The following is a 13,676-nucleotide window of genomic DNA, read 5'->3' as shown; positions in this document are numbered from 1 at the left end:
CTTTGGGCATATGCTCTTTTGGCCTCCTGGATAGGCAGGTGTTAGCCACAGGAAACAAGCAACTAAACAGGCTGCTCTTGGTGCCGATTGGCCATGGGTTAATGAGAGGTTTCATTTAACTCTAGGTGGTCGGTGATGTTCCACCCCACCTCTCCCAGAGTATGTCATTGTCCTGAATGAGAAGGCCTAAGGGCAATGCTTAGAAATGAGTTTAAGCTGTTACACATCAACTAAGGATAAAGTCCTCTGTGCTTCTGTCGCCCTCATAGCCTACTCTATACCATTCCTCTTAGCATATACTGCCTTGGGCTGTTTTTATTTTTTCTGAAGCATGTGGCCTGTATCCCTTACTGAAACCCTTGTAGCCCCTTGAACATTGAGCACAATGTTCTGTAAACAATATTCACATGATTTGAAAAACAAAATCCAAGCAATGTAGAAAATACGATCTTTTGAAGTATTTACAGTCCAAAAGAAATTATACTGATACTAATCCAAGAGACTTGGAAGTCTATTCACTTCCACCCTTTCACCTCAAATTGTGCAGATTGGTTTAACAGCCCACCATGTCTCACTAATGTTAATGTATGGTTACCTCTGGCAGTCTCGATGCTGAGATCTGTGAGTGGAGCCTGGGCATCAGTTAACTTTGCCAATGACTGTGATATATCATCTATAATATATGATACGTGATATGGCCAGTGGAGCCAAACAAGTCATTGGAGAGTGAGTTATGGGCTTTCTGGACAGAAGAGGTATTGGGTCAAGTCCAAAAACAGCATTCAATTTTCCTACTCTGTAAGCAGCAAGAAAAATGAGGGCCAAGGTGACCACAATCCTATCTAGCCTCTACATCTGCCTTTACCAAGATGTTTTTAAAGTCCTTGATGTTAACTCCAGAAAGGCAGTAAAAATGGACCAACAGCAGAGAGATGTAAAGGGTGCCTTCCTGTCTCTTGGGACAATGAGGCAGCCAGCCAGCCTGGCCAGCTGAAGGAGAACAAGGCAACCTGCCCAGCGAGACAAAGCAGAGGTCAGGCAAGGAAGTGAAACTATTCTGCAAGAGGGGTGGGAGTTTTGAAAAATTAAAAACAGGTCAAGGAGGAAGCTGATGATGGGAACTGAACCTCAGGCCACAAGCCTTTGATTGTATACCCTCCAGAGCAGAGTGTCACACTGAGCACTGCAAGTAATCTGGCTTTGCCTGTGTCAATGTGTGTTATCCTCAATCTTGGCTTGGGTGAATCTTCAATTCTCAAGCCAATTCATTTTAAATTCAACAAAAACAAGGGAGAGGTGGGGAGGGGAACAGATTTTAGGGATTACTTACCTCCCTCTGAAACTAATGCTGGTGTTTTCTAACTCAGCACCTTGCAACAAAGGGAGAGCATGTTAGCTTCCTTCTGGGAAAGGAAGGAACTGGACTCACTGTGGTTTGGGTAGTGCTTGCTACTGAGGCATTAATCAGGGTCCTGACATAGCTGGAAAGGGCTGGTTTCCTTTTCATGTATAGAATCATAAAGGGGGCACAATATTCAAACAAAAGGCCAAGGAAACCTCTCCCAAAGATCCTATCAACTGCAGTTCTGGACCAAGGAGTCTGGCCAGAAGGGAAAGCCCATTTTAGAAAAGGACCCTGTTTTTCCAGGCAGTGACATTCCTGTTACTGCGGATATGACTATAGTTCCAAAGAGGTCACTGAGATAGACCTTAACTTCAACTGGCTTTCAGGGACTGGCCAGTTATTTATGCTAGGGTTATTTTTCATTATCTGTAACATTAAGAAGTACAGATCTCCTATGCTTAAGATGGTAGCCATTGTGGTTTGATATCCCACCATCCATTTTACCTCTTACGTTGTTTAACATAAGTATAGTTTTGGGGATTGCTTCCAGCTCCAGTGGGTGGAGCCTGATTAGTCTGAGCCAATCTTGGTAATGCCACGTCCCTGGATTTTTCAGCTATACCTCGCTACAAGGATTGGCTTGGGAATGGGCATATGACTAAATTCATATCAATGACAGATGAAGGAAAGTTTGCAGTGGGTTTCTGAGGAAAGCTCTCATTGTTAAGAAAGAGATCTCTATCACTCCATATGTTGTCATACATGGGTGTGAGGTCTGCAACTGCTGCAGACATCTCACTCAAGCTTGAGGGTAAAGTCAACTGGGGGAGGAGGCCAGGACAAAGAGAAGAGTGGGGAAAAGGAACCAGGGCTACAGAATTATGTCGGCCCTGAAGCCATGTGCCTCTGGATTTCTAGTTTTATGAGCCAAAAGCTTTCTCATTTTGGAAGGTAGATGGTGACAAGAGAGGCTGGCTTGTCCTTGAGACAGGAACTCCCAGATCACCCAGTGGAGACTCTGGGAGACTGATACACACACACTGGACTCAGAAGAGACTGTAATCTGGAACACCGATTTATTCAATGACAAGGAGTATGTGTCTTTCCAGGACCTGAAATGCTTGTGTCCTCTAACTTCCAATCCCAGTATCAAGGTACCTAGGAACCCAGGCTGGTAGTACAAAAATAACAAACCGCAAAAATAATGATAACCAACCGCCTGGTTTGCCCAAAGTCACGTAGCTTGTAAATAGCAGAGCACAGAGAGTCAACAGGTAGACTCTGATCTGAGTCCAAAGCCAAAACTCATAAGTAGTTTATCTAGCCTTTAGTGACAATCAGGAGGTTATTCTGATTGACAAAAACAATATACTGAGCCCTTGCTATGTGGCTGGCTCTGTGCTAAGCACTCGACATGTATTACTTAATTGACTCCTCACTATAACCCAGCGGGGACAGGTATTATGATAATTCCCATTTTACAGCAGTGGCAACAGAGGCTTGGAGAAATGAAGTCAGTCCCCAAGGCTATGTGGGTAATAAGTGGCGGGGCCACCTGATATGATTCTAGGGTATCCACTATTCTTTAAGGAATCATAACGAAGGGAGTGGGGAGAAGAGTAGCATCTAGGTTGTTTCCTCTGGTGCCATCCGAAATATATCTTTTTTTTTTCTTTTTCTTTCTTTCTTTTTTTTTTTTTTTTTTTTGAGATGGAGTCCCTCTCTATGTTGCTCAGGCTGGAGTGCAGTGGCATTATCTCAGTTCACTGAAACCTCCACCCCCGGTTCAAGCAATTCTCCTGCCTCAGCCTCCTTAGTAGCTGGGATTACAGGCATGTGCCACACCCAGCTAATTTTTGTATTTTTAGTAGAGATGGGGGTTTCACCATGTTGGCCAGGCTGGTCTCGAACTCCTGTCCTCAGGTGATCCACCCACCTTGGCCTCCCAAATTGCTGGGATTACAGGCGTGAGCTACCGCGCCTGGCCCAAAATGTATCTTTCTGATGGCCTAAAGAACTTATGTCCTCTTCCTTAAACAATGCCACACACTTGCTGAGAATGTCTTACAATCCAGATGTCCTTATTCAGTATTCACGTTCGGTTACCAAAAACTTTCGTCACAACCACATCAAGATAACTTATTTTGTATTGGTTAGCCCTTTAAATTGATCCCTTATGGTTGAGATTTTAGAAATCACTCTCAGTCTCTTGCTGATTTTGAGATAGTACCCTAGTCTTAATAGCATCAATGGCTAGAGTTTTTCTTGTTTCAGAGAGTGACATTGGCTGGCCTTGTCCCTACATCCCAGGAGGCTACCTTATTTGTATCCTGCAGACCTCTTCTTACTGTTTTCAGAATTTTTATGGTGTTTAATTATTCATTCTTGCCTGAACTATACATCTTCGCTGTAACTTATGTTTCTTTTGGTTCTTTACTACGTCTTTATTTTCTAATTAAATTATTTTAATTATTTTATGTTTGGAAGTCTTCTCTCCCCACCGCCCCCCGCCGCCCGCCGACAAAATGACAAGCTTCTTTCAGGCATTGACTGTATTTTCTGCTTTCTACACATTCCCCACAGCACCAAACAGAAAGTGGAGCACATAGTAAGCATTCGGTGAATGCTGATGGAATTGAATTATGAACTATTGTCTCATGTTCAGTCTTTCCCCAAAGGCTTTTGGTTAGAACATTTGGCCGGAATGTCATACAGACAAAACTGAATTAGGAAAAAACATGCAATATATGTTAGAGTCAAGGTTTCAGGCTTAGAATTTTGCATTACCTAATGTTTTGACTTCTTTTCAAGTCAGTTAGTTATTATCTGGCCTCACAAACATTGCCCTTCTTGTTACATCTTCTAGGTGGGATTTTTTTTTTCTCTTTGTCCTGTAATTTCACATTTATCCCTCTCAAACAAATCCTTGAGCATGGTTTTTCTTCTTGCTGAAGAATTCACTGTTGTGGCCATCCTAGAGTGGCCTGCTGTGAAACATGCGCTATTTCACTTCTGCCTTCATTTTTATTTTCTTGTCTTTCTGTTTCTGTTTTCTTTTCTTTCTCTCTGTCTTTCTTTCCTTCTTCTTTCTTTTTACACTAACAACTGCCTGTAGATGACAACAGCTAGAAGGTGACAACAGAAACAGGAGGCCCAGCCCTTGCTGTAGCTTACACCCTAAAAGGGGAAAGACAGGACATCCAAATGGAACAAAACACACACATTTGAGGATTCCAATGCAGGAGGGGACAGAGGAGTCATCAATTTGAACCTAATTTAGCCCCTTAAGGAAGTCAGCACTGAGACCATTGCCAAAACTTTATTGATTCCTACTTTGGACTTAAAAAAAAAACCCTCTCAGAGTTGAAAGGAGACGACCACTGTTGTCTTTTTTTTTCTTTTCTTTCTTTTTTTTTTTTTTTTGAAACAGAGTCTCGCTCTGTCGCCCAGGCTGGAGTGCAGTGGCGTGATCTCCGCTCACTGCAACCTCGCCTCCTGGGTTCAAGTGATTCTCCTGCCTCAGTTTCCCAAGTAGCTGGGACTACAGGCATGTGCCACCACGCCCAGCTCATTTTTGTATTTCTAGTAGAGCTGGGGTTTCACCATGTTGGCCAGGCTGGTCTCGAACACCTGACCTCAGGTGATCTGCCTGCCTCAGCCTCCCAAAGTGCTGGGATTACAGGCTTGAGCCACCGCGCCCAGCCCACTGTTGTCTTCCTTACTTCGCACTCCATGCTCCAGGCTGTGCAGCCACAGTCCTGTGCTCTCGGTGCCTGGGCAGGGATAATCAGGAAGTGTCGACTCTGTTATCGAGGGAACAGTAAGCCTGTCTGCCCATCTTCAGTGATGAGGTCTCTTTGAACTTACATATTCAATACCTGGATTTAGACAGCAGTGGCCCCCTTTAGACAGCCATACATGAGAACTGACTGCATGAGGGTGGAAAAAGGCTCTTCCCCACTGCCCATCCCCCACCAAGCCCCCACACCTGTGACTGTTTGAAATCCCTACTCTGCCAGCTTTGTTCCTCAGTAATCCCTGCTGAGGGAATTTAGGCCTGCTCTCCACAGCCACTTCCATCTGCACTTGGCTTTCTTCTTGAGTCCACAGTTCTGGCAAGGGCTGACTTCTTCCAAGTCAGTGAGAGGAGAGTGCACGTTCAAAATCATCTGCCTGGGATTGGAGGGAGTGGAAAATGGGAAACATGCTCAGTTTGGAGGCATCTCATTCTTTTGGAAAAATCTGAAACCTCTGCTGCTTTACTGTTTATAGGCTGCCAAGTGTGTTCTTTTTTTTTTTCCAAGACAGAGGACACCATCTCTGCATCTCATTCTAAATAACAGACAAACTGTATACAGTGCTTCTCCCACCCATTATGAAATTGCCAAATAAGGTGGGGTTAGGATTTGGCTTATTATCGTTGTTGTTTACCACAAAGGGGTCACAGTTGAACTGCTTTTAGCAAAAATAGGGTGTTGTTACTCTCTCCCTCCGCGGTGACTGGGTATGTCTATCTATTCCTTATCCAAAATTTCCAGACAGTTCCTGTCTCAGAGACTTGTTACCCCTAAACTACCTTGCTACCTAATTTAACAAAAAGGAAAGTATGAAAATTAGATGTTTGCTCATTGCTTCTGACATTTTTTCTTCCAAAGTTCTCCTCACCGTATTACAGTGGAGGGAAAGACTATGAACATACATTCGTTACGGATATACTTTTTTGATTTGGTAAAAAGGCTCTGCTATTGTGAAGCATGTCTTAAACATAAACAATAAAACCTCAGAAATCCAGCTTCTGTTTACCCAAAGTGGTGGGTAATTGGAAACCGGATTATAGAATCATGGATTTTTTAAAATAAAATTGTTATCGAAGCATAATATCCATGTCAAAAAGTACACAAATCATTAGTGTACAACTTGATGGATTTTTTACAAAATGAATATACCCGTGTAACCAATACCCAGATCAAGAAACAGAACACTTTCCTTATATTAGTTTCTGTGGTTGCCATAACACATTACTACAAATTTCATGGCTTAAAACAACAGAAATGTATTCCTTCGCAGTTCTAGAGGCCAGAAGTCTGAAATCAAGATGTCAGTAGGGCTGTGCTTCCTCCAGGGGCTGTAGGGGAGAATCCTTCCTTACCTCTTCCTTCCTGGAGCTAGTGGCTCCAGGCATTCCTTGGCTTGTAGCTGCATCACTTCAGAATTCTCTGCCTCTGTCTTCACATGGCCTTCTGCTTCTCTCTCTTTTGTGCCTTCTCCTTTGCCATCTCTTATAATGATACTTGTCATTGGATTTAGGGCCCACTCAGATAATCCAGGATGAACTCATCTTGAAAGCCTTAACTTAGTTACGTCTGTAAAGGCCCTCTTCCTAAAGAAGGCTACATAAACAACTTCTAGGACATGGTCATATCTTTTCTGGGGCTGCCATTCAACCTAATATCCCTCTCAGCGACTTCCATGTCAAAGGTAACCACTGTCCTGACCTCTAAACGCATAGATTAGCTTTGCATGCAATTCAGTTTTCTATAAATAGAATCATAGAGGACATACTCTTTTGTGTGTGGCTTCTTTTGCGTAACATCTTGCTCGTGAGATCTCCTTGGTTGCTTACAGCTGTTGATCATTCACTCTCATTGCAGTATAGTATTCTATTGAATGACTTTTTTTTTTTTTTTTGAGACAGAATTTCACTCTTGTTGCCCAGGCTGGAGTGAAATGGCATGATCTTGGCTCACTGCAACCTCCGCCTCCCAGGTTCAAGCGATATACCTGCCTCAGCCTCCCGAGTAGCTGGGATTACAGACATGCGCCACCACGCCCGGCTAATTTTGTATTTTTAGTAGAGATGAGGTTTCTCCATGTTGGTCAGGCTTGTCTTGAACTTCCGACCTCAGGTGATCTACCCGCCTCAGCCTCACAAAGTACTGGGATTACAGGCATGAGCCACCGCGCACAGCCTGAATGACTTTATCACAATGATCCATTCGACTTTTGAAGGGCCTTTGAATTACTTGCAGTGTTACCATTACGATAATGTGGTTATGAATATTCCTGTATTTGTGTCTTGGGGCAAATGTGCATATATTTCCATTGGGTATACCCAGGGGTGGAATTTTTAGGTCCTAGGATATGTGTATGTTCAGCTTCAGTAGACAGTGCCAAAGAATTATAGATTTTTTAAGTTACAATTAACCTTTGAAATCAAGACCAGATTTAAGTAATGCCTCACTTAAATAAAATGCACACAATAATCCCAAATCCACTGATCCAAAAAACAGTATTTCTCCTGGTGCCCAGACCTTTCGAATGGGGCAGATCTTATTGTACATTGTCATTCTGGCTTGGGCACCCCAAAAACATGCTGCATTATCTTTGTCAGATCACACAAGTAAAAGAGAACTTGGTAGCATTGGCCATGGAGAGAGGCAAGAGGCAAGCCATGTGGCCAAGAGCATTAGCTGGAATTAACCAGCTTCCTCCCTGCACTGAGGCTTCCTGTTTGCTCTAGCAGTCAGCCGGCTTGGGATAGTGTTGAAGGCAGGCTCTCTTATCCTCACCAGTGTAGGCATAGGAGTGATGTTGCCTAGGAAGGGGCATTACACATGAAACTTGCATTTCAAGAAGTGTCTGTTTCAAAAAAAAGTTCCCACTTTTGGACCCTGAGCTATGAAAAGCCAAAGGCACCTCGAAGTCGAATAAAAAAATCAATTTAACAAAACAGTCCCTTTCACACACACTCCCACCCTGCTGTGTTATTTTTTTAAAACCATTTAGTGTCATTAAGCCGTTGCCTCATAAAGTTGTTTCACCAGGAACTTCAGTTTCCCCAGGAAGAGATGAAAATAAACTGAACATTTCATGTCACTGTTCCCACGAGTCTTAAAAAATCATGTTTGTCTTTAGCAGCACGACATGAAACATCTCTTGTCGATAAGGAGTTATATTTCAGGATAACAAGGCGACAGAATCTACAATGATACATTTTACCCACATTTTAAACCAGAATTCCTCATATAGATTACCAAGCATGTTTGACTCCAACCATATTTTCCCACATAATTATTTCTTTTAAATCTCCTAATTATTCCATTCTGTTGAATACCATCTGTCCTGCTGAGGGACAATTGTGTCTAAACAAATCAACAGGTTTTGCATCATTGTCTAAATATGAGGGAGAAACAATAGCCCCAAAACTCTACTCTGGCATTTTGGTGGAAATGAAGAGTTCTAAATCCCACATTGGGAATGCCTCATCTCTGGCTCCCCTGGAAGATAACTTTCATAACTTGTGGAGCCCAAAAACAAAGCCAAATGAATTTTGGAAAGGTCAGTGGGAAAGAGATTGGGGTGGGACTTTCCCAGAAAATGTTTGAGCCTTTGCTCCATGAGCTGTCTGGTCACCCGGACAGTTTGTACTTCCCAGAGAGGGTGGGGAAGAGAGCAGAAGCAATTCTTCTCTCTGGGTACCTGGGTCCAGGGGGGCTGGAAACCTGGGATTTGCTCAGTTGGCTTGGTTGCAGTTGTCTCACCCTGGGAATGAGCCCGTTTGAACCCTATGAACAGTGTAGTTATGTCAGGAACCTTGGAGATAGAACAGAACATCTGTGGGAATAAAATAGCTGAGGATTGTCTGCCTTGTGTCTTGTTTTCGAGAGAACTGCTGATGTGTTTCAAATAATTGAATACTGTGCGCTGGGAAAGTGCTTCTCCCTGAAGCCAGTTCCAGGCACCCCAGAGCTCCAGTGCTTCTGCTAAGGGCTTGCAGACATCGCTGTTAACACGCCACCTTCCAACAATAATTGACCTTTCTCCTTTTTATTTTCTTTTTTCTCACCCTCTCTGTCTTGCTCTCACTACTCTCCCCCTTTCCCTAGTCTTAGTTTTCTCTTTATATGTTTATTTCTTTCCTCAAAGATGTGGCCAAGAAGCCCCGATGTCACAAAGAAGGTTAAGTGCACTGGTGTGAGGATAACCGGCAGTTCTGAGAAATCAGCAAGTCCCTGAAGATTCTTTTCCTCCCTCTGTGATTGCATCAGCCTCGCCCTCCCCTACTTGTCTATGTTATCCATTCTCCTTCTATCCATGCTCACTTCTAAATCAGTTCATTCAAACACCATAAGCATCTGCCTTCAGCAAATTAACTCCGATTTGGTTCAAAGTTCAATCAAAAGGAACCAGAATAAAGGAATAGAGTGGACTTTCCTTTCGGTGCCCCCACCTGACTTCCCATAAGCCAAACTAGCTTTTTCGTCGACCTCAGCATGGTTAGAGCTTCCACATCTCCTTTCCAACTGCCCATGCAATGTCAGGAGGAAGGGTAATGGAGCACACCGCTAGAATGTTGGGGATCAGTGGTGCTCCCAATCAGGGGCAGGTGCATTAGCACACACACACTTCCTGGCCTCTCCCCTGGCCCCTGGCCCCTGTCCAGAACTCCAGCAAGCTAATCACAAGGAAAATGTGTGTGCCTGAATGTTAGGAGTGAACAGGCAGGTGACTTGCTTCAGAATTAGCCTGCAGCATCTCTTTTTCTAGCTGCCATCCAGTATTAGACGTGGTAACCACACCAGTTAACACCCCGGATCGGCTTGGGATTATGAATGGAAGGAAGGGAGATCCCCATGCAAGGAAGCAGCTGTCCCTTTGCTTAATTATTGGGATCCACAAGTCCATCCCTATTGCCAGGGCTTCAGTGTCGAGATGATGAAATAGGTGATTAAGGGACTTGGAGGCCAGTCCACATTGCAGCTTTGTCTGAGTGTTCCAACGACAAGTGTTATTAGTCCACTAATCATAACATTGCCTGCAGTGGAATTTCCTTGGGAAGGAATGGGGCAGCGCCTCCATGCCAGAGGGCTGCGCAGCATGAAAATACTAACACATCACAATTGGCTGTTCTGTGGGAAGACGATTCCAACATCCAATTCAGGAAATAGGTCACCGGGCTGCTAGATGCACTGCTATTTTGATTTACTTCCTTAGACTCTTGCAGTCTTCATAGACTTCTCTCTGGGTAGAATCAATCTCCTCCAACTTACTGGCTTCTGGAGTGCCACACGGGGAAAGATGCAAGCAAGTTCTGAAAACAGAGGGATGGATTTCTCGTGATCAATCTTGTGGTGTCCTGGTGTCCACTTGCTTCTAGAATCAAACACAGTGCCCTTCGGGATACTCCTCACCTTGACCTCTTCCAGGGGAGCTTCCCAGAGGTCTGGGGCCATGGCTTTTAGGAGGCTGCAGCTGTGCCTGCCAGACAACAAATGTTTAGTGAGAGGTTGAAGAGATACAAATGGGTTGAAGGGCGCCAGAGCCTTCTCAGTAATGAGCATAGCAAAGCTTCGATTTCCAAAGATCTTGGGAGGACAAGATGTACTCATTTGGAGTATTGCACTGCCAGGGCTGTTTGTATCAGCTGTCAGGTTCAGAGACCACCCTGTTGATGGGGTCAGGGGCCCAGCCAACCCTTTCTTTTATTCTATACCTCTGGTCACTTGGGCCTTAAGAAGCAGGAGTCGGGGCGGGGGGCGGGGCGCAGTTTGGGGCTCTGTCACTAAGCAGCTGCCTCTTTCCTGGATCAGTCTAGAGTTCCCCCTGATTTTTCCTAAACCCAAGCAGTTGTCTACTGCCTTGGAGTGTCAGCAAAGGGTATTTGTGGGTCCATGGTATTTGCAGATTTCATATCAGGCAAAAGCTTACATTTCCCTTTTCTTCTTTTTTTTTTTTTGAAACGGAGTCTCACTTTGTCGCCAGGCTGGAGTGCAGTGGCACAATTATCTCAGCTCACTGCAACCTCTGCCTCCCAGGTTCAAGCAATTCTTCTGCCTCAGCCTCCCGAGTAGCTGGGACTACAGGCGCATGCCACCACACCCAGCTAATTTTTGTATTTTTAGTAGAGACAGGGTTTCACCATGTTGGCCAGGATGGTCTCGATCTCTCGATCTTATGATCCGCCTGCCTCGGCCTCCCAAAGTGCTGGAATTACAGGCGTGAGCCACTGCGCCCGGCTCTTCTTCTTCTTCCTTCTTCCTTCTTCCTTCTTCCTTCTTCTCCTTCTCCTTCTCTTTCTCCTTCTCCTTCTCCTTCTTCTTCTTCTTCCTCTTCTCCTTCTTCTTCTCCTCCTCCTCCTCCTCCTCTTCTTCTTCTTCTTCTTTTTTTTTAAGGTAGACAGACTATATGACATTGGGGGCTCTGAACTTACCCACTGCCCACTTTTTGTTTTTAGCCTTTCAACTACTGGGTAATTCTGGATTTATAACCTTTTCTTGGTGCCCAGAGACATACTATATTATGTTGGGGCATAAGTTTTGGGCTTCAGCTCACCTGTCCAGAGATGCCATCCCAAGGCAGTCTTTTAGGAGATGAGGAGTTGTACCAGTTGAAATACCATGGGAGGGTTTGAAGAGGTGTCTTGCTGAGTAAGACCAAAGGGTGTTTTTTTTCTCTCTCTCTCTCTCTTTCTTCCTTTCTCTCTCTCTTCCCTATTAGCTATGACCTATATCAGCAAATAGAAAAGGGGAATCTTTGTGATAAACTCCTCCTGGCAAATCCATTTCTTTGAGCTCTGGACTTGAGAAGAGCTTTACTGCCTTTTAAAATTCTAAGTAGTCTGTTAAACACTATTTCGACCCTCTAATTCTTTCTCCAGTTCTTTTTTCTTTTCTTTTCTTTTTTTTTTTTTAACAAATCTTTAGAGCAGAGGTTGTCACACTTAAGTAAGTGGAGTAGAATTTATAGTCACTGCAGAACAACCACATGGTTATTGCATATACTGCAGAGACAAGCATATGAGACAAAAATGCAAGAGCAAGCACCTCCAAGTTATCCAGCAGCCAGTAAGGTTACAGAGGTTGCTACTGGTTACAGAGGCTCTGTTGTGAGCTGGGCCTGAATTTGATCCCCAGCTGTGCTCCTTATAGCCGTGGCACTAGGCAGGTTCCTGAGCCCCTGCTTCCTACCCTGCAGATGAAAACGAAAGTTCTTAGTGCAAAAGGGTTGGGAAGGTTAAACGAGAAAATATAGGTGATATGCTTTCTCAGCCCAGTCCTGGAAATTAGTAAAATGGTCACAAAATGGTGACTTTTCTCATTATGAAAATCACCTCCTTGGCTTTGTAGTCCCATTTCCTGCTTAATAGCAACTGAAATAGCCACACGAGCCACCACCCCCCATCTGAGTCTGGCTATTTTCGAGGCTCCATTTGGAAGGGGATGGCCCCAGCAGTCCAGGGGGTGGGAGGTGGTGGGGAGGGAGGCATTATTCTCTGGGTTGCAGCTGTGGCAGTAAGTACAGTATCCCCCACATGCCAGATGAATCAAGCTGAGGGCCAGATCTGGGCTGTGGGCCAGAGGTTCCCCACCCTGATTTATAGTGTGGACAGAGATGTGGGTGTTTTGTGAATATATTTTGATGATGATAAAAAAAAGAGAGAGGGGAGGGAACGCCATTCCTTAAAAATGTGCTGAGGGAGGGAGGTTCAGACCTATCTTCAAGATTAGAGCAGCCTGGCTGTTCGCGGTAGCAAGTCATTAGAAAGAGGCCCATGGAAGAGCAGCCTGCGAGAGGCCTTGAAACACAGTGAATTGTGAATGAGGCCCCTGTATGCCAGCCATTGGGGGCAGATTAGGCTTGCTGTCCTCTCTGCAGGTGTGGAGTGGGGGACTAAGCCTGCATTTTAACTCCTGCAGGTCCCCAGAGCAGAGAAAGGGAGCACTGGGTCTGCTGAGCTGTGGGGAGCCCCCCAGCCCCATGCGTTCCCAGTGCTAATAGTTCTCCCGAAACCAGCCAGGCTTTGCCTTTGAGATCAGGCCTAGGTCATTGCCAATGGACTGAGGACAACAGGCTAAGTGTGGAAGTTTGCCCTGGATGGAGTTTGGAGAAAACTCACGTGGAGGATTTATTCTGAACCTTCAACTTAACACATTTGAGAGGGCTGGCTAAGCAGCAGATGGGAGTTGTGGCTCCCTCCAGAATGTTCCCCTCCCAAACAAGGCACAGCTAGGCACAGACCTCCTTGTTTTACTCGTCGGATGTCAGGCACAGTTGTCCTGGTTTACTGTATTTCATCCAGGAAAGAACTTCAATCAGGTTTCCTAGGACCCATACAGATCTTTGAAGACAAGAGATTTATTCCCCAGAGGTGAGGCCACTAAACAGGCATGGTCCTAAAGCTTGCAGTTCATAAAATCACATCGGTCTGCAAACATTTGTTTTTTCTAAGGGAAGGGCAGTGAACGCTCTCATGCCAACAGCCTGCAGTATCTGACAAGTACAATCTGGTTTTTTTCCCTCTCACCTCTCACTGCTCCCAGCCTTGAGCCTT

The 13,676-nt window shown here is 44.7% G+C and overlaps 1 protein-coding gene across 2 annotated transcripts in view; it reads left to right on the top strand.

The window, feature by feature from the left end:
* The window catches only part of PLAC1 (placenta enriched 1), a 201,761-nt gene that overhangs the window by 17,109 nt on the left and 170,976 nt on the right, over nt 1-13,676 (top strand). The window lies entirely within an intron of this gene.

This window comes from Symphalangus syndactylus, chromosome X, assembly GCF_028878055.3.
Source record: "Symphalangus syndactylus isolate Jambi chromosome X, NHGRI_mSymSyn1-v2.1_pri, whole genome shotgun sequence".
Taxonomy (NCBI): domain Eukaryota; kingdom Metazoa; phylum Chordata; class Mammalia; order Primates; family Hylobatidae; genus Symphalangus; species Symphalangus syndactylus.
This window is presented reverse-complemented; position numbering and strand designations above follow the sequence as displayed.